This window comes from Mobula hypostoma, chromosome 3 (genome assembly GCF_963921235.1).
Source record: "Mobula hypostoma chromosome 3, sMobHyp1.1, whole genome shotgun sequence".
In the NCBI taxonomy this organism is placed as follows: domain Eukaryota; kingdom Metazoa; phylum Chordata; class Chondrichthyes; order Myliobatiformes; family Myliobatidae; genus Mobula; species Mobula hypostoma.
The window spans coordinates 177,787,836-177,808,438 of record NC_086099.1 but is presented as its reverse complement, the minus strand read 5'-3'; the positions used below and the strand labels follow the sequence as shown (position 1 = coordinate 177,808,438).

General features: G+C 37.9%; 1 protein-coding gene across 9 annotated transcripts in view; it reads right to left on the bottom strand.

Moving 5' to 3' along the window:
* Positions 1–20,603, bottom strand: part of adam22 (ADAM metallopeptidase domain 22) — a 356,035-nt gene that overhangs the window by 99,328 nt on the left and 236,104 nt on the right. The window lies entirely within an intron of this gene.

Here is a 20,603-nt window from a genome sequence, read left to right as displayed (position 1 = left end):
TGGCACTCAGCTCTCACCTGTGGCTCCCTGTAGCTGTTTGCATGCGACAGCGGCCAAACCCCGGGCAACGGCTTCGACAAGCCGGCTAAACCAGGTGAGGGTAGCAGACAGGTCTCAAAACCTTGGTGAGATAGGGAGCTGTCTGTCCCAGCATGTGAAGACACTCCGGCGGATTGAGCGGACGAGACCAATGGAAGGTCCAAAGGTCAAGAAGGCGGCCTCTGCAAGCGTTGTGGACCATGTAGAGCACAACAAGACACAGAAGACATCCTGGTCATCCACTGCACCTAGCCCCATCTCCAGCCATCTCGACTCTGTCTTGCCACTGTTTCCAGATGGGAATTGGGAAGAGAGAGTGAGGCTGACACTGTGCAACTCTCCCTCACTTAAATCCAAAGCACGGGCTAATCTCGACACCATCATAATGGTGTCGAGGTCCTCATCGACGTCGATGATGGATGAACACTGTATGATGGGAATCCTAATTAAAATATAATACTTAAGAAACCAGAAGAAATTCCTGCTTTTCTACAAAGAAGTGAACTATAATTAATTAAACACTCTACACGTACTGTACACTGCATTACATCGATCCGTGTAAAACAACATACTTACTACCATCCCCCAATCTTCTAATATTTTCGATCAACTTTAATTCCTTAGACACCTCTAAATATCTCTCTTTAGTTAAGCATGCAAATATTCATGTGTCTGTGGGACAACATTGAATCACAACAGTGGACGTGATGAGCTGACTGGCTTGCTTCGGTCGGATTAATTCTCAAAATTTAATGATAATTGGCTCATAGGAAAGTTTTCCATACAAGTCATGACCTCAAAATTCCCAGCTGCAGTTTAATTAAGATCAATTATTTCCAGCAGAAAAAGATGGTAAAATGTTATAAACCTTGCAAATAAAGGAATTTCAACAAACCTTTTGTGGTATTAAGTGTATTGACCTATCACCTTCATTGCTTGGAAAACTTCACTGAGTTAGTATGAATATCATGAGTAGATGAGCATGCTGATGTGATTGTGGGTGTACTTTTCAAATAGCTTGAAAATTTCCAAAGTAATAAATCACTGAACATTCAAGGAGCCACTGGTAGGAAACTGCATATTTAATTATTGTTTACAATAATTCTTTCATCATTGTACTGTTCTGAATGTAATTGATAACCACTTAATTACTCACACTTTTGGCCACATGCTGTACTCGATGAATGGAACATGAGTATAAAATCTGCAATGAAGCAACTTAACTGCAAAGAGCAATTAAAGCCTAGGATCCCTGTTTCCATTTTACAGCAGAAAACTAATAACTTAAAAATAAAGTTCAAAGTTCAAAGTATGTACGTCACCATAGAAATTCATTTCCTTGCAGGCATTCACAACAAAACAAATAAATGCAATAGAATTTAAAAAACTACACACAAACAAAGGCTGAAAACAGCCAAATAAATAATACCAAGAGCACGATTTGCAGAATCCTTGAAAGCGAGTCCATAACTTGTGGAATCATTTCAGAGTTGAGTTATGTGAAGTTATCCATGCTGGTTCAGGAGCCCTGATGGTTGAAGAGTAATAACTGTTCCTGAACCCGGTGGTGTGGGACCTAAGGCTCCTGTACTTCCTTCCCAACAGCAGCAGTCTAAAATTACAACAGGATCTAGCAAAGTAGGCGAGAGAATGATATTTTTACTCAGGCGAGAGCAAAGTGATGTCTTTTGGGAAGTTAAACCAGGACAGGATATACACAATTACTGGGAGGGCCATGGCCATGGGGAGTGTTGTTGATAAGTAGCCTACAGGTACACAGTTACATGAAAGTGGTGACAAAGGGATACAGAGTGATAAAGAAGGCATATGCGTAGCTTCCCTTTATCAATCTAAGAATTGAGTATAGGAGTTGGGACATCATGTTATAGTTGGTTTAGATCAGTTTGTTGCTGCCTTGCTATAGGAAGGATGTGATTAAGCTAGAGAGAGTGCAGAAAAGATTCACAGGAATGGTACCTGAACTGGTGGGTCTGAGTTATAGAGAGGTTGGATAGGTTGTTTCTGTTCTCCCAGGAGAGAAGCAGCGAAGGAGGCGGATGTAGTGACTTCACTGAGGTTTATAGAATTATGAGGGCAGATATAGGGTGGATGCAAAAGTGGAGGAAAGGTTCAAGATGAAAGGAGAATGATTTAATGGGGATTTGAGGGGCAACTTTTTCCCACACAGAGGTTGGTGTGTATATGGCTCAAACAGACAGAGGACGCAGGTACAATTACAATATTTAGAAGACTTTTAGACAGGTAGATGGATAAGAAAGGTTTAAAGGGATGTGGGGCAAATGCAACAAGTAGGGTTAGCATAGACAAGCACCTTGAACAGTGTGGACAAGTTGTGCCGAAGAGCCTGTATAACTCTGTGAATCTAAAATAAGGGTCTTCTAAATGGTAAAATAGCCCAGATAATAGAGAATGAAGTGGTTGTATTTTTGTGATAACATCCTTTGTGTACATGTTTAAATGCAACTGATGTAAGAGCTGCCAATCAGCAAATTGGATTGGGCACTTTTGGCTGTCTATCACTTCTACAGAACTGAAGATTTCCGGAATCATTTAGGCATGTGACAAAAAGAGATGTCCTCCCTCCTCACCTCCATGACATCCTCTTATGGAGCCGTATTACAGATGCCCTGGACTCAACCCTTTAATCTTGTGTCCTGCTTCCCATTCTTTCTTGTGGCAATATCAGCTGGTTTGGAATAAAGAATGTCATATTTTAAAACCCTGATGGATTCCGTTGTTTTAATCCAAAGTTCTTTCAGAAGTCAGGAAAGAGGCACAAAACTTGACACTTCACACTTGTTTAATTAAGTGTTAACAAAACAAAGAGAGGGTTGAAAACAGTGTGAGGTCTACTAGTTGAAGAGAGGGAAAGTCAAAAAATCTAAGAACAAAGATGGCCTCTGGCCTCATGGTCAGCTCTTTTAGATAAGGAAAATTCCATTCAAATTCATAGATAAGAGTCAACCAATGATAAAGCACTTTTTCAAATAATGCAGCACCAAGACAAGTTTCCAGAACTTCCCAGAATTGTCCAATATAACCACTAAGGAACACACTGAGTAACTGCATATACATACTGTGACCGCTAGCAATGATATTATGTGTATACAAGAATTACTTCAAATACAAGCAGATAATTAAATGTTAAACTGCAAGTAAAATGATAATTAAAATTAAACAGTTGGATCCAACAATGCTCCCCTTTGATTCTAAATCACATGTTTAGAAGCATTACATCTGAAAATTCAGAGGCAAAAATCTTGTGGCATCTACGTTAAGAATAAAATAATCAATAATTCCTAAATTAAGAATTATCAAAGGGTAAATATTCTTCAAAGTATTTTTAGGATTATGTCATTGTTATGCAGATTAGTAGGCACACTTAAACGAGTTTGAACTCTTCTATTAATGATTGCATTTAAACAAGCAAAAAAGATGTAAATTATGATAAGGCATATTAGTATGAATAATATGATTCATAATATTGAGTAGCCCCAGCTTCCGAGACTTAAATGTATCACATCAAAGAAATCCCACCCATCAGATTGATGTATTTTAGCTGCTTCTTTCAAATATGATCAATCAAACTAGTCATGTTTTCAGACTTGTTAGGTATGGAAGTACAACACTCCTTGCCTGTAACTGCATATGTTACCCCCTTAACCGCTGAGAGAACATCTAATGCCGTACAATTCTGAAGAACCATCTTACACATGGCGACCATTCCTGTTGTTACTTTCCCCAAGGAATCAGCAGTGTCATTTCTTACTCTTTCTGAGGCTGCAGCAACATTTTTAATTTCTGTTATTCTCTTTTGCAAATCCATAAAATGGGAATAAAATTAACACAAAATGATCTCCCTCTGAAACGCCTTGTTTACTTCTGGACTCAGGAGTAAAGTGTGCATGTGTTTCATGGTGGGAAAAACATACCCTCAATAACAAGCACCTAACCAGCTATGTGGAAGAGAGGTGTAGGCTCCATTTCTGCACATAAAGTACATATTGTTCCATGAACTTAAAATATTTCTTATTACTTGACAGGAGCTTTGTTGAATTGTAATATTTTTGATTGTCATTGAAAATGCCAGAGTCATTACTCCATTTAGGCCAATGCAACATGAAATATGCCCTACTGGAATGCTTTCTGAACTCAAGCAAAAGGTGGCTTTTATAGTGAAGACATGAAAAGATTTAATAGCTTTGTTATGAACATTAGATGTCGATATATCCCAAGATAAGACACAAATATGACAAATATGATACGAGTCCCTAAATCATGCTGGTTATATTTACATATATGACCTAGTTTAAGACAGCAGTTGGGGACAGGATCATCGTATATTTATGTCTCCCTCGAGAAAAATGAATCATAGGCATAATGTCAACATCACCATTGCTGAAATGTTTAATGAAGAGGGTGCATGCTTGTTCTGGATCTGCAGGAACTCCTAGCATTGCTGCATATTTTGAAGTGTGTGCCAACAGCTAGAGGCGTTAACAGCACCAGCAGATTCATGTGATACTTGCAATTATACATGATGAGTCATCTCAACTGGCAAAATGTGATTAGTGGAAATTGGCAAAACTGTAACAAAAATAAATAATATTATAATAAACTTCATACGGTCCAATAGTTGTCGGCTTACCTGAATTCTTCTGACTGCTTAGTGATTTGCTTACTGTAGCCCAGCAGTTTAGGAGCTGTGGCCAAGAGGTTACTAGCACATTCACCACTGTGCTCACTGCCCTTTTGGGTACGTCTTTAGCTCACTTTCAATGACTGATGAGTATCCACTTACTTCTACCTTCTACTTTCTCTGCTGAGTTGGTAACTAACAACACTTGATAAGGACCCTTCCATCCATCTCACAGTGGTTTTTTATATGGGTTCTTAATTCACTTAATCACCAGGAATCAAGGTGTGTCCTCCCTCTAAATCACTCCAAGGGGCATTAGTCTGTACAGCTTGAGTTAATTTCACACAATAGTTAACTGAACTGTCTGCCATAAAGCACCACTTTGAGATTGAGAGCTCCTAGCAGTTACACCTTGAATGGACTTAATGTGGTTTTCTTGTTTGGCCTTGTTCTGATGCTGCATAAGACCATAGAAAGACCCATAAGCCGTTGTTACACGTTCCTTATGATACTTAGTTGTTGTTTGATGATTCCATTCATTTGTTCAACTTGTTCTGATGACTCTGGGTGGTGTGGACAATGATAAGACCAATGAATGTTCATTATTTGACATAATTCCTGACAAACACTGTCAGTGAAATGTGTTCCTTGGTCAGAGGTGATGTGACATGGCAATCCCCATCTAGGAATATAGTCATTGATCAGAGTTTTTGCTCTGTGTGTGGCAGTGGCTACCCTTACTGGAATAGTTTCCACCCATCTTGAAAACCTGCCCACTATTACCAGTACATCTGAGTATCATTAACCCTTTAGCAAAGCAATATAGTCCACTTATAAGAGTAAACATGGACAAGGTAGAACAGGAGTACTTAATTGTAGTAGCTTTTCCACTGTTCCAGGATTTGTTTTCTGGCATGTCATGCATCTTTCAAATGTTTGTCGAGCTTGTGTCCTGAATTTTGAATTTCACCACCACTGGAAGAATCTGTTGATCATCTTTTGCACTGCAATGTGTCCCAGGCAGTGTATCTGCTACTGTATGCCAGATAATCTTGTATGTCTGTGATACAGAGTTCAACTTTATTTCCATAATTCCAGTGGTTGGGTTCACTGTATATGTTCTTGGTATTCCTTTTATTTCTCTTACTCCTTCCTGTGCAGCCCTTTTTCTGCAATTTCATCTGCAAATGCATTTCCATGGTCTTCCCATGGAGTCATTTTGGAGTAACTTCTACTAATCCAGCAACTTCTGACAGCAGTTGTATGACATCCATAGGTTCTTGTCCTAGTTGGCCATTCTTGATTAGGATTCCTACAGCCATAAGAAATCTTCTTTGTCTCTATGAGTTTCCAATATCATGACCAACTCCAAAAATATATCGAGAATCAGCATAGATATTAGCTGATCTTCCTTCTGCCAATTTACAGGTTTCTATCAAAGCTTTTAGTTCTGCCTTTGGTGCAGAGGCATCAGAAGCCATGCTTCCTGATACCAAAACTGAAGTGCTGGTAAACAATGACCCATCCAGCCGTTCAAATTCCTCTCTCAATTGTTGAGGATCCATCAGTGTACAGAGTCAGATCGGGGTTCAATACAGTCATTCTTTGTAATAACTTGCATCTTCATGGCATGTTATTGTTCTTGTGCTGTCATGGTCATCATAGTCTTCCATACCTGAGAGTAACAGTGTAGCTGGATTCACTGGACTTGCTCACTGAATGATATTACTTACCTCAGTTAAGACTGCCATCATGTAGCCGTGTTTCTCATTGACCTACAGGGTAAGTGATTCACCTGTATTAGGGATTCTTAATGCAGGTGCAGTGCACAATGTCACCTTTAAACACACTTTCAGGTGTTTTCCATTAAGAGTCATGGCGTTGCCTGAGCACTTACTGACTTTCAGCAGATTGTTGAGTGGTTGAACAATAATTGATGGATCTGCCATTAGTTTGTCAATACATTGATTAGCAATAGTTTCATCTTCAGCCCTATGTGTCTTTAACCCCTTTCTTTATTGGAGCAAGCTGTGACATAGCTTTTAATCTTATTGTTTCTTCACTGTCATCCTCACTTAGGTTGCTAGAGGCCGTTATCCATGTCATGTCCATCCTGTAGTTCCTCAGAGTTCAGATAGTGGTGCTGTATTGGGAGATTGTCTGATGTAGGCTGTAATTCTTCAGAGTTTAGATGGTGTCGCTGACTTGGGGGACTATTTGATGTAGGCGGTGTTTCCCAGGGTGGAGCACCGGAAGCAGCATCACTAACAGGACTACCCCTTTGAAGATCCTGTACAGTTTCTCCTTGTTTTAGCTTGCCTCTGAGATTCGTACACGCACTTTCATTAAATTACTTTGTTTTTCTTTTGCTCATTCGGTTAATGTAAAGATATACTCTTCAGGCTTTTCACTATCTCTATCATGCCGTTTTTTCAGTTCACCACAGGTTTTGTATTTCTTTCCCAATTGATTAGTAAAAGTCTTTATTTGCCCCGTTAACTCTTTTATTTCTTTGCACATTCAATCAAACTGACCACACAGTCTTATCTTTTAATCAGTAAGTGCCATTCTAGGTTTTTCCTTTCCCTCAACAATTTTCCAAATCTTAAAAAGCTTATCTTATTATTATACTTCATCTGGGCTTTCTCATTAACTTTAGCAAACTGAGATCATTTATTCAGGTAAGAGCTCTTAGTAGGTTTCACGATTTTGGCCATTGTCTTTATTTGATCTTAATTTGGATGTACTTTTTATTACTTTGAAAATGGTCTCAAAATATAGATTGCAACTATTGGTTTGTCCTGTGACCAAAATATTATCCCTTGACCAATGGGTCATCCTGAAACTCAATTACTGGATGCAACCGCTGGTTTGTGCAACGTGTATTTTACTAGGTGCCAAATGGATTGCCATCTAACCTTAATAGATCACTGTGCAACCAAAATAGATTATCTTGCAAATGAAACTGATTGCAACTGATACTTTTACAGATCTGTTTATTTTTATAGCAATGTAGTGGTCCTCAATCCTAATTTCCATCTGATCATATTGAAATTAGAACTAGTTTTCCTCTCAGACAAACTGAACAAAGGAAGTTTTTATCCCCTTTGTTTTGGCGCTGAAAAATGCCATTTTGTGATTGTTTCAAGTACTTAAAGTTCACAATATCCCGCCAACTATGCCAATTGGATTCTGATATTTTCATCCAAGGTTCTTTCAGAAGTCAGGGAAGAGGCACAAAATTTGTTGCTTCATGATCATTTTGTTAAATGTTAATAAAACAAAGAGAGAGTTGAAAACAGACAGTGAGAGAGGTCTATTATTTAAAGGGATGGAGAGTCAAAAGTTCTATGAACAAAGATGAGCTTTGGTCTCATGGTCACTTTTTTATACTATATAGATAAGGAAAATTTCATTCAAATTCATAGATAAAAGTCAACCAATGAGAAATTTGGTTGGGAATTTTGAGTTTAACATCAAAGGATGTACTTTGGATCGAAAGGGCAGGCAGGATGGCATAGGTTGTGGTATGGCTCTGTTAGTAAGAGATAGAATCACATCTTTAGAAAGAGGTGACGTAGGGTCACAGAATGTTGACTCTCTGTCAATGGGGTTAAGAAACTGCAAGGGTAGAAATCCATTATAGGAATCATATATAGGCCTCCAAATAGCAGCCTATATATAATGGGGTTGAGATTGCAAAAGGAGCTGGAAAGGGCTTGTAATAAGGGTAATGTCACAATTGTAAGGGGGGAGCTCAATATGCAAGGGGATTAAGAAAATCAGGTTGGTATCAGATCGCAAGAGAGGGAATATATTGAATGCCTACGAGATGGCTTTTCAGAGCAGGTCACACTCAAGCCTACTAGGAGAAAGGCTATCTTAGATTGCGTGTTGTGTAATAACCCAGATTTTATTAGTCAGCCTAACGTAAAAGAACCCTTTAGAGGCAGGTCACGTGATGTCTGCCATTGATCGGGCACTTCCCTGAATAACTCCTACAAAAACTTCTTTACAACCTGTTTATAAAACTCTCATATAACCTTAATAAAGGCAATGGTTAAAAGGAAAAATTGTGGAAATCCTACTGGCGCTATCGCTGCCGGCCTTGCACTACCGAGAGCGTCTGGAGTTGAGGGACGCGGGAGCAATGGTGATGAGGCCCGCTCGTTGGATAGTTCCTCTGAGCCTGCGGAAGGTCTGAAGACGACGGCAGCGCGACGCGATGACGGCTCAGGTAGTGACTTTGCAGCCACGATTCATGAGTTGGCCGATGCAGTCCGGACTTTAACCGGTAGGATGGAAAAATTCGAGAGTCATTTAGACCTTATCATGCAAGAATCTAAGGAAATGAAGCAGACTTTGGAATCTTTAAATTTGCAAACCCAGGATTTAGAAAATAATACGAAGGATGTTGTGAATAGATTACAAAGCCTGGAAAAAGCAAAAGATTCCTGGAGGACTGAGAAAGTAATGGATAAACTGGACTCCCTTGAAAACGATAGCAGAAGAAATAACATCAAAATAGTGTGTTTAAAAGAGGGATTGGAAGGAAGAGAAGCAGTAACTTTCTTTCAAGAATGGATCCCCAAAGTTCTGGGGAAAAACATTTTGACAAAGAATTAATTATAGAAAGAACCCACAGGACTTTAATCCCCTGACTACCTCCAGAACAAAGGCCGCGCTCTATACTTATACGCTTTTTGAAGTATCAAGATAAAGAAAAAGTATTACCAGCTGCAGCAATAGAGGCCAGAGAGAGAAATGGCCTTCTAGACTTTGAAGGGGGGAAGATATTCTTCTTTCCAGAAATTAGTGTGGCCTTGTTAAGAAAAAGGAAAGACATTGACTTAACAAGGAGGTTACTAAAGAATTAAGGTCTTCAATATTCTTTATTATATCCAGCAAAGCTGAGAATTACTCAGTCAGATGGACGGAGGAAATTTTTTACTAACCCCCAGGAGGCAATAAACTTTATTCAAAAAATATCTGATACATCGTGGTTCAGAATATTCTTCTAGAACAAGAGGCCTAGAAAGATGCATCTTGGACAAAATATATGAAGAAAATTGTTTGATTTTCTTTATTAATATAGATTAATTTTAACAACATTATAATCTTGAACTTCAAATCTATATGATTATGGATGAAGACTATTATGATTTAAAATATGGATTATGGATGGTCTTTTTGAATTATACTACTTAGGAACTATATAGTTCATCTAATTTTGTTATAACTAATATGAATATTTTTGATTATATAGATGTCATCTTTTGATATGTTTAATTTTTGGTATGCTGGATATTTATTAAGTTACAATATTTAGGGTTATATTTAGTAAGTTTCTTTGAATTCTATTCTTTATTTGGATATATTGCAATATTAATGATACTTACTTTCAATATAGATTATGTTAGATATTTAGTAATAACAGGTGTGGAATATAATTTATTTTTACATATGTTTAATTAAGGAGTTATTGGGGGAGTGGATAATTTTTTCATCTTTTTAAAAAGATGAATTATGTTATATGTTAAAGAATGTCCATCTGTAGTGCAATGTTTATCGGACCCCACAGTAAGAGGGGTTAAGGCACTGTGGACTTGGAGCGCCAGTTGGGAGGGGTTTTCTCCCTTTCTTTTTCTTTTTCTTTTTCTTTCTTTTATTTTCTTTCCTCTTTGGTGTCCTTTCTATTTTCTATATTCTACTGAGAATGGCACCAAATATCTCAGAGTCACTCAAAGAAGTGGGATTAATTTATACTTTTTTTGTGGGCAGGATTTATTAACTAATAAAATCTGATAACTATGAATAGAGCAATTAAATTTTTAAGTCTTAATGTTAATGGGATAAATGGATAAAAAGGAAAACGGTCCTGGCATAGCTTAAAAAAATCATATTGATATTACTTTTCTTCAAGAAACTCATCTTACAGTGACAGAACATAACAAATTAAAGAGAGGATGGGTTGGTCAAGTAATAGCGTCCTCCTTTAATTCTAAAGCCAGAGGAGTGGCAGTATTGATAAGGAAGAATTTGCTAGTGAAGGTGGAGGGTGCTATCATAGATCTGGCCGGGAGATTTGTTATGGTCAATTGTCAAATATATTCAGAATCCTAGACACTTTTGAATTTATATGCCCTCAATTGTGACGATGAGAAATTTATCCAAAATATTTTTTTGAAAGTTGTTCAAGGATATGAATATATCTTAATTGGAGAGGATTTCAATTTTCGTCTGGATCCAGTTTTAGATAGATCAGTTAAATAAGTCGTGAAGGTCAGGGCAGCAAAAACCACCCTGGCCTGCATGAAGGACTTGAATATAATTGATGCTTGGAGATGGCAGCATCCAAGGGAAAGAGATTACTTTTTCTATTCAAAACAATATGATTCCTACTCTAGAATTGAATTATTTCTAATATCGGCTAAATTAGAAAGTAGGATCATTCAAACAGAATATGCCGCTAGACTACCATCGGATCATTCACCTTTAATTTTATCAATTGAAATGCCTGATAAACACAAAATGTTATATAGATGGCGTTTTAACCCTTTGCTGTTGAAAAGACCAGAGTTTTACAGTTTCATTAGAGCTCAAATAGAATTGTTCTGTGAGATGAACTCACCCTCTACTGCCAATAATTTCTTCTTATGGGACACATTAAAAGCATACTTAAGAGGACAGATAATTGGATATGTTAAGGGTATAAAAAATAAATATGTAACAGAATTAAATGAATTGGAGAAAGAAATAACACAATTAGAAAAAGATTGTCAGAATTTAACAACAGAGGAAAACTATAAAAAATTAATGAATAAAAAATTAGAGTATAACACAAAACAAACCTATAGAATAGAAAAAATGATACTAAAATCAAAACAACAATATTATGAATTAGGAGAGAACCCATAAAGTACTGTCTCGGCAACTGAGGGTGGAAGAGACCTCCAGAACAATAAATGCGATTCAAACAGGGGAAGGTAAGGTTTCATATAAGCCAAAAGAAATAAATGATACTTTTAAGCAGTTCTATTCGGAACTATATAAATCAGAATCAGTGGGTGACTCACTGAAAATTGATGATTTCTTGTCTAATTTACAACTTCCCAAATTGAGTCAACAAGATCAGGAAGAATTGAATGCCGCTTTTTCTAGGGATGAAATTGAAAGAGCCCTAGGCTTATTACAGGCTAATAAATCACCGGGAGATGATGGTTTTCCCCCTGAATTTTATAGGGAATTTAAGGATCAATTAATGCCCTTTTTATGAGGGTTGTGACTCAGGCTGAGGAGACCCATACTCTACCGGAATCCTTTTCAACAGCAATTATTACGTTAATTCTTAAGAAGGATAAGGATCCGCTAAAACCAGCATCTTATAGGCCGATCTCACTTTTAAATGCGGACTATAAAATTATAGCAAATGCATTGGCTAATAGACTAGCTCGATATCTGCCAAAATTGATTAAACCCGGTCAAACAGGATTTATTAAAAATAGACAATTATCTGATAATATTGGCAGACTATCGACTATATTACATTTAGCTAGGACGAAGGTGGACCCAACTGTAGCAGTGGCTTTGGATGTTGAAAAGGCCTTTGATAGACTAGAATGGGATTTTTTATTTAAAACAATGGAAAAATTTGGTCTAGGCCAAATATTCATAAATTGGATAAGAGCACTTTACCATCCGTCTAAGGCCAAAATAATTACAAATGGGCAGATTTCACCAGTTTTCTCTCTACATAGATCTAGTAGACAAGGTTTCCCACTATGTCCAGCTCTATTTGTTCTGGCAATAGAGCCATTGGCTGAGGCTGTTAGATAGGATCCAGACATAAAGGGGTTGAAAGTGGCGCAGGAAGAATATAAAATTAATTTATTTGCTGATGACATTTTAGCATATTTGGCTGACCCGGCCGGCTCTTTGGTAAGATTTATGGCCTTGCTGGACAATTATGGTATAGTCTCGGGATATAAAATAAAGTGGAATAAAAGTGAAATTTTACCTTTAGGTAGAGGAGACTATGCCCAATATCAATATGGCACTCAGTTTAGATGGGTTAAATTCAACATGAAATATCTGGGGATTAAGTTTAATCGTAATTTGGATGACCTTTATAAACTTAATTATCTCCCCTTGCTGCGGAATGTCGAGGAGGACCTACGTAGGTGGATAAACCTTCTCATCACATTGATGGGCAGAGTAAACTGTATAAAAATGAAGATAATGTTAAGACTTCAGTATTTTTTTCAGTCTTTACCTATCCCATTATCCAATAATATTTTTAAGATTCTCAATGGACATATTAGTCTATTTTTATGGTCGGGTAAAATATCTAGAATCTCCATGGAAAAATTGACCTGGAACTATAAATTGGGAGGGTTAAAATTACCAGATTATAAAAAATATTATTTAGCTGCACAAGCACGTTTTATTGCTTCTTTTTTTGATGAGACAACCGTTCCTTCTTGGGTTACAATTGGCTTACATATGGTAGGAGAAGAGATGGCAGAAGAATTTATATATAAATGGGACTCCAAATTAATTAAAAAGAAAACAAACAATCCTCTACTGAGACATGTAATTTATATCTGGGAAAAAATTAAACAGTTTATGGGTCTAAAAAAAGGAATATCCTCAAAGACACCTCTATCTCAGAATAGATTAATACCCATGACTCTGGGTAATAAATTTCTAGTCACCTGGTATCAACACAGTATCAGGTGCATTGAAGATTGTTATAATCAGCAGAAGCAATTTGTGTCTTCTGAGGGACTTAAAAATAAATATAATTTATCTAATAACAGTCTTCTGCTATCTCCAATTACGATCTTTTTTGAGGGACTGTTTGGATTCATCACTGGCCCTACCAAGGTGCCCAGACATGGAGGTTCTAATTCGAAAGGGGAATACAACTAAATCTATTTCTAATATGTATTCTTTATTTCAGGACCAATCTCCAAGGCTTGGTATATACAGATCGAGGGAGAGATGGGAGTCGGATTTGGGCATTGTAATTGATCATCAATGTTGTTCACATCTATGTTTGGATAGTGTTACCACTCTTATCAACTCTAGATGCAGAATGATACATTTTAATTTTTTACATCAGTTGTATCTCACACCTGAAAAAATACATAAAAATAAACCATAAATTTCTGACAAGTGTTTCAGGAGTGGCATAGATGTTGGTACCTTTTTGCATTCCGTCTGGCTATGCACGAAACTGAGATCTTCTTGGATAGATCTGGGGGGAGGTACTGGGAAAAATTCTGGGGATGGATTTCCCTCTAGACCCAGAATTGTTTCTTCTGGGGAACTTAGCAGTTTTGAAAGTTAAACTCCCCAGGAATAAATCCAAATTTGTTAAAATTGCGTTGTCAGTGGCCAGGAAATGCATAGCAGTAACATGGAAATCCAATTCCCATTTACATATTGATCATTGGAATAAAGAAATGCAAAGTTGTATACCCCTTGAGAAGATTACTTATACCCTTAGGAATGGATACACTATGTTCATTGTATATTTAGATTACTTAAATGCCCAGATTGTTTAATTTATTTAATATATCCCTGATTATAAGCTAGTTTCTTTAATTTGTATTTTAAACTGACTCTGAAAACTGGATGCCTACTCTTCTTTTTCTTTTTTTTCTCTTTTCTTTTTTCTTCTCTCCTTTCTTTCCTCTGTCTTTTGCGGTTTTTTTTCTCTCTCCTTTTTTCTAAATGCGGGGAGATGGTGTTGGGATAGGTGTTCTTTTTTTTTTCTCTCGGACTTATTAATGTATTTGAATTAATTTTTTTCATTATGTATTAATTGTTGTATTAATTGAGTCCCTATATTACTTCTTTAAAAAATTAAATAAAATATAAAAAAAACAAAAACCCTTTTGAGGCAGTGATCATAATATGATTGAATACATACCACAATTTCAGAGGGAGAAGTATAAGTCACATGTATTAGTATCGCAATGGAATAAAGGGAATTACAGAGGCATGAGAGGGGAGCTTGCCCAGGTGGATTGGAGGGGGATCCTGGCGGGACTGATGGCAGAGCAGAGATGTCTGAAGTTTCTGGGAATAGTTCACAAGGCGCAGGATAGATATGTCCCACAGAAGAAGTTATTATCAATGGCAGGGGTAGGCAACTGTAGCTGACAAGGGAAGTTAAAAACAGCCAAGGAAAGGGCATATAGGTTAGCAAAAGTGAGTGGGAAGTTGAATGATTGGGAAGCTTTCAAAGTCCAACAAAAGGCAAGTAAAAAAGCTATAAGAAGGTAAAAGATGGAATATTACGGCAAACTAGCTGATAATATAAAGCAGGATGCTAACAGTTTTTTTTTCAGTTATATAAGTAATAAAAGGGAGGTGAGAGTTGATATTGGATCCTGGAAAATGACGTTGGTGAGGTAGCAATGGGGACAAAGAAATGGCGGATGAACTTAGTAAGTACTTTGCTTTAGTCTTTACTGTGGAAGACACTAGCCAGAGGTCCGCGAGTGTCAGGGAGTAGGAATGAGTGCCATTGCTATTACAAAGGAAAAAGTGCTAGGCAAACTCAAAGGTCTTAAGGTGGACAAGATGGACTACATCCCAGGGTCCTGAAAGAGGTTTCTGAAGAGATAATGGATGCATTGATCATGATCTATCAAGAATCACTTGTTTCTGGCATGGTCCTGAAGGACTAGAAAATTGAAAATGTCACTCCACTCTTTAAGAAGGGAGGAAGGCAAAAGAAAGGAAATTATAGGCCAATTATAGGCAAGCAGAGTCCACTGCCAAGAAGGCCCACCAGTGCCTTTACTTCCTGAGAAAGCTAAAGAAATTTGGCCTGTCCCCTAAAACCCTCACTAATTTTTATAGATGCACCGTATAAAGCATTCTTCTAGGGTGCATCACAACCTGGTATGGAAGTTGTCCTGTCCAAGACCGGAAGAAGCTGCAGAAGATCGTGAACACAGCCCAGCACATCACACAAACCAATCTTCCGTCCTTGGACTCACTTAACACTGCACACTGTCAGAGCAGTGCTGCCAGGATAATCAAGGACACGACCCAACGCGCCAACACACTTTTCGTCCCCCTTCCCTCTGGGAGAAGGCTCAGGAGCTTGAAGACTCATACGGCCAGATTTGGGAACAGCTTCTTTCCAACTGTGATAAGACTGCTGAACGGATCCTGACCCGGATCTGGGCCGTACCCTCCAACTATCCGGACCTGCCTCTTGGTTTTTTGCACTACCTTACTTTCCCTTTTCTATTTTCTATTTATGATTTATAATTTAAAATTTTAATATTTACTATCAATTTGTACTCCAGGGAGCGTGAAGCACAGAATCAAATATCGCTGTGATGATTGTACGTTGTAGTATCTTCTAAGAAACTTCTGAAATGCCCGCTTCGCTGCCACTGCTACTGTGTGGTAACCAAAATCTCCGGAGCAGAAGGCCCCGAATCCTCGGCTCTGCTTGTTTTGGCGGCTGGGGCTAGGTTGAAGGCACTCGGGAGGCTGTATCGGAGGGGCTGGTTGGAGACTCGATGTTTTCGGATGGACGGACTTGGTGTCGGCTGTGGTCGGCTGCTTCCAAGCCATCGGCAGTTATCAGTGCCTTGGAGGTTTATGGCAGGGAGTTTCTCCCTTTTGCCGCCTGCTATCAGGGACTCGGGAGTCGATCGGAACTTGAGACTTTTTTTTTACCATGCCCATGGTCTGTTCTTTGTCAAATTATGGTATTGCTTTGCACTGCTGTAACTATGTTATAATTATGTGGTTCTGTCAGTGTTAGTCTTTGGTTTGTCCTGTTTTCTGTGATATCACTCTGGAGGAACATTGTATCATTTCTTAATGCATGCATGCATTTCTAAATGACAATAAAAGAGGACTGAGTGTTCTCATAATCTAGTATCAACTGTTTGGCGACAATACAGTATAAAGTTAGCATAACATCAGTGGTTGGGAAAGTGTTGGAGTCTATTATTAAGGACAACATCTTAGGGTACTTGGAGACTAATGTCAAAATAAGTCAAAGTCAGCATGGTTTCTGTCAAGGGAAATCTTGTCTCACAAATCTGTTATTATTCTTTGAGGAAGTAACAAGCAGAGTGGACAAAGGAGAAGCAGTTGATGTCACTTACTTGGATTTTCAGAAGGCATTTGATAAGGTACCTCACATGAGGCTGCTTAACAAGATAAAATCCTATGGTGTTACAGGAGATATACTGGCATGGATAAAGGAATGACTGACAGACAGGAGGCAGCGAGTGGGAATAAAAGGGGCCTTTTCTGGTTGGCTGCCAGTTACTAGTTGTGTTCCTCAGGGGTCAGTATTGAGACTGCTACTTTTCACATAGTTTGTCAAAGATTTGGATAATGGAATTGATGGCTTTGTGGCAAAGTTTCCAGATGATATGAAGGTAGGTGGAGGGGTACGTAGTGCTGAGGAAGAAGTGCGATTGCTGCAGGATGTAGAAAAATTGGAAGAATGGGCAAAATATTGGCAGATGAAATACAGCGTTGGGAAATGTATGATCATGCATTTTGGTAAAAGGAACAATAGTGCAGACTATTATCTAAATGGGGAGAAGATTCAAACATCAGAGGTGCAGAGGGACTTATAAGTCCTCATAAAAGACTCCCAGAAGGTTAATTTACGGGTTGAGTCTGTGGTAAAGAAGGCAAATTCAATGTTGGCATTTATTTCAAGGGGAATAGAATATAAAAGCAAGAAGTTAATACTGAGCCTTTATAAGACACTAGTCAGGCTGCACTTGGAGTATTGTCAACAGTTCTGGGCCCCATATCTCAGAAAGGATGTGTTATCATTGGAGGGAGTTCAGAGGAGGTTCGCGGTGATGATTCCGGGAATGAAGGGGTTAACACACCGGAGGGTTTTAGGCCTGTACTCACTGGAATTCAGAATAATGCATGGGGATCTCATTGAAACCTACCACATATTGAAAGAAGTGGATAAAGTGGATGTAAAGAGGTAAGGAGGAATTCTTTTAGCCAAAGGGTAGTGAATCTGTGAAATGCTCTGCCACAGACTGCCGTGGAAGCTATTTCCATGCGTGTATTGAAAGCGGAAGTTAATAGATTCCTGATTGGTCTGGGCATCCAGGGCTATGGTGAGAGGGCAGGTGTATGGGGTTAAATTGAATCCAGGGTCAGGCATGATGAAGTGGCGGAGAGGACTCGATGGGCTGAATGGCCTAATTCTGCTTCTGTGTCTCATGGTCTTCTGGTCTTAAAGCTCTTATTTAAAGCTTCAAGAACTTCCTGGAATTATATCAACATAACTTCTAGGAAGCACATTGCACAACTGCATATACATACTGTGACCACTAGGAAACATATTAAACCGTTGTATGCTTATAAGAACTACTTAAAATAAATGTTAAACCGCAAACAAAATTGACAATTAAACCATCGGATCCATCACACCTTGTAGATCGTTTTTAAAGGAAAAAATTCCCAATGTCCCTATTTCTTTTGGGTTGTCCTGAACACAAGTGGCACCAGTTCAACTGTCATTATTATCTCCATTTGCCATTGTCCTGGGGAAAAAATTCTATCTATCCTTTGTATCTACGCCCCTCATAAACTGGTAAACCTCTATATGGTTACCTGTCTGTCTGCCACATTTCAGAAAGAATCAATCTAGCCTATCCTACCTCTCCTTTTAACTGCAGCTCTCAATTCTAGGCCACATTCTGGTGAATCTCTTCTGCACTTTCTCTCTTGCTACCATGCCCCTTCTGCAGTCTAGTGCCCAAAACTGTGCCCTTGGTACAATCTTGTACAATTGTAACAGAAGCTGCTGCCTAATATTTAACAAGAATGTGTTTGAGAAATTAAATATTCACCAAGTTTAATACAGCTAACATGTCTCAATTTGGAAAAGGTTATGGAGCATTTCCCATCTCAATGACCAGGAAATAAAGGACAACAACATATGAAGTTTCTTTCTAGGCATTTAGGTTTGCCTGTTTTTATGATTCACTATATTCTGCCGATCAACTGTAGAACTACAATATGTGCAATTATAACTAACAAAATAAGTCTTTGTATTTATTGAATAAATGCAAAAGCACCAGTTAAAAGTGGCAAATAAAATGCAAAGCCTGTAAGTGCTTTGTTTTGATCATCAGTGGGACCAATAAACGTCTTAAGCAGTGCCCAGGTTCTACTCCATTACAAACACAATTAAGTCCCATTTATTCAATTTAAATCAAGTTAAAAGAGAATAATGTATTCCCTTGGGTAAATGATTCCAAATGTATCTAGGCCATTAGATACCTGAAGACTTGGAAAATTTAAATTTGTTCTTATGTTAATTGACTCACTGTGGGGGTTGAGAATCTTTAGTCAGAAGAGCACTTTATGTTTCTTTTGTTCTAATTGTGTTCTTTCTTGTAAAAATTGGGTATAATTTATGTTTAAATTATGTTCTTCTTGTGAATACTGCTTATATGATGCTATGTGCCTGTGATGCTATTGCCAATAAGTTTTTCAATGCACCGGTGCATATACAATAAACTTGATTATTGACTACTAACTCCACTCACTCACAATGTCAACCCTCTAGGGGTTGTCTAAATTACTTGGAATGACAGCACTAAGCTATTCAAAACTATATTCCACTTGTTTCATCTCATTAATATTATTATTTAACTATGTATTTGCGTAACTTTTTAACTAATGGGTAAAAAGATGGGAATCTGTTTCTGCATTTTGCCTCCCCTATTGTCACTCCTGTTATAAAATTCCAAAACATCAAAACTCATTATGCTGAAACAGTACCAGAGTCTCAGTTCCAAACCTGATCCTGGATGCTGTCTGTGTGGAGTTTATATTACATTCTAAAAGTTTAAAGTACATTTATTATCAAAGTATGTATACATTGTACAACCTTGAGATTCGTCTCCTTACAGGCAGCCACAAAACAAAGAAACCCAAAAGAGCCCATAAAAAAAAGACCAGGATACACCCAATGAGCAGAGTGAGAAAGAAAACAAATCATGCAAATAAATAAAAGGAAGCAAATAGCATTTAGAATGAAAGTGAGTCTCCTACAAAATGGAAGTTGTGTTTGATATCAACTGAAGATGACATATCGATCAGTTGAGGAAAGTAGATTCAATTGGTAGAATGAAAAGTTCGCTACGGCTATCAGAACCACTTCCTGCAGTGTCAAAGTCAACTCCTACAATCACCACAGAGGAGGTCCCAGAACCTGAGACTGTTTCACAGCCACAAGTATCACCTGTCAAGGACAGTAATCCCCCTTGTCAGGAAGGATGTTATCCCACAAGAGTAAGAAAGCCTCCACAGCAATTAAATTATTAAGCCTGAATGGGACCATTTAAAACTTACTACGCCGTGGATGTCTGTAAATAAGAATTGTATTATATACTGTGTATCTTGTTGAGATGCATTCTCTTTTGAGTTGAAGTTTGTCGCTAAGCAGGGAGGAGTGTTGTATATTTAGTGTTTCAATAATATTTGAGCAATCTCGTATATATATGATCTTGTTTGTTTAAATAATTCATTATGGTTTATATGTATAAATACATTAGTTGTATACATCATCATATGCGCCTCGCTTAAAAGTAGAGATGAAGTTACACCCGCATTTTGGACTTCTGTGTCTTCCTTTGAATTAGTTTAATGTTTTGAAGTTACTGCTTATGACTGCATGGGTTTCCTTTGTAACATTTGGTTTTCTCCAACTTCCAAGAGTGCACTAGCTGGTAGATTGATTTGATCCTGTGTTCAGGTGAGTGATTGACCGTAGGAATGTGGGGAGAATGAAAAAAATGGGTTTATTACAGGATTGGTGTAAATGGGGTCTTGATGGACTCCATAACTCTGGCTCTATGAACAAATTAAATAG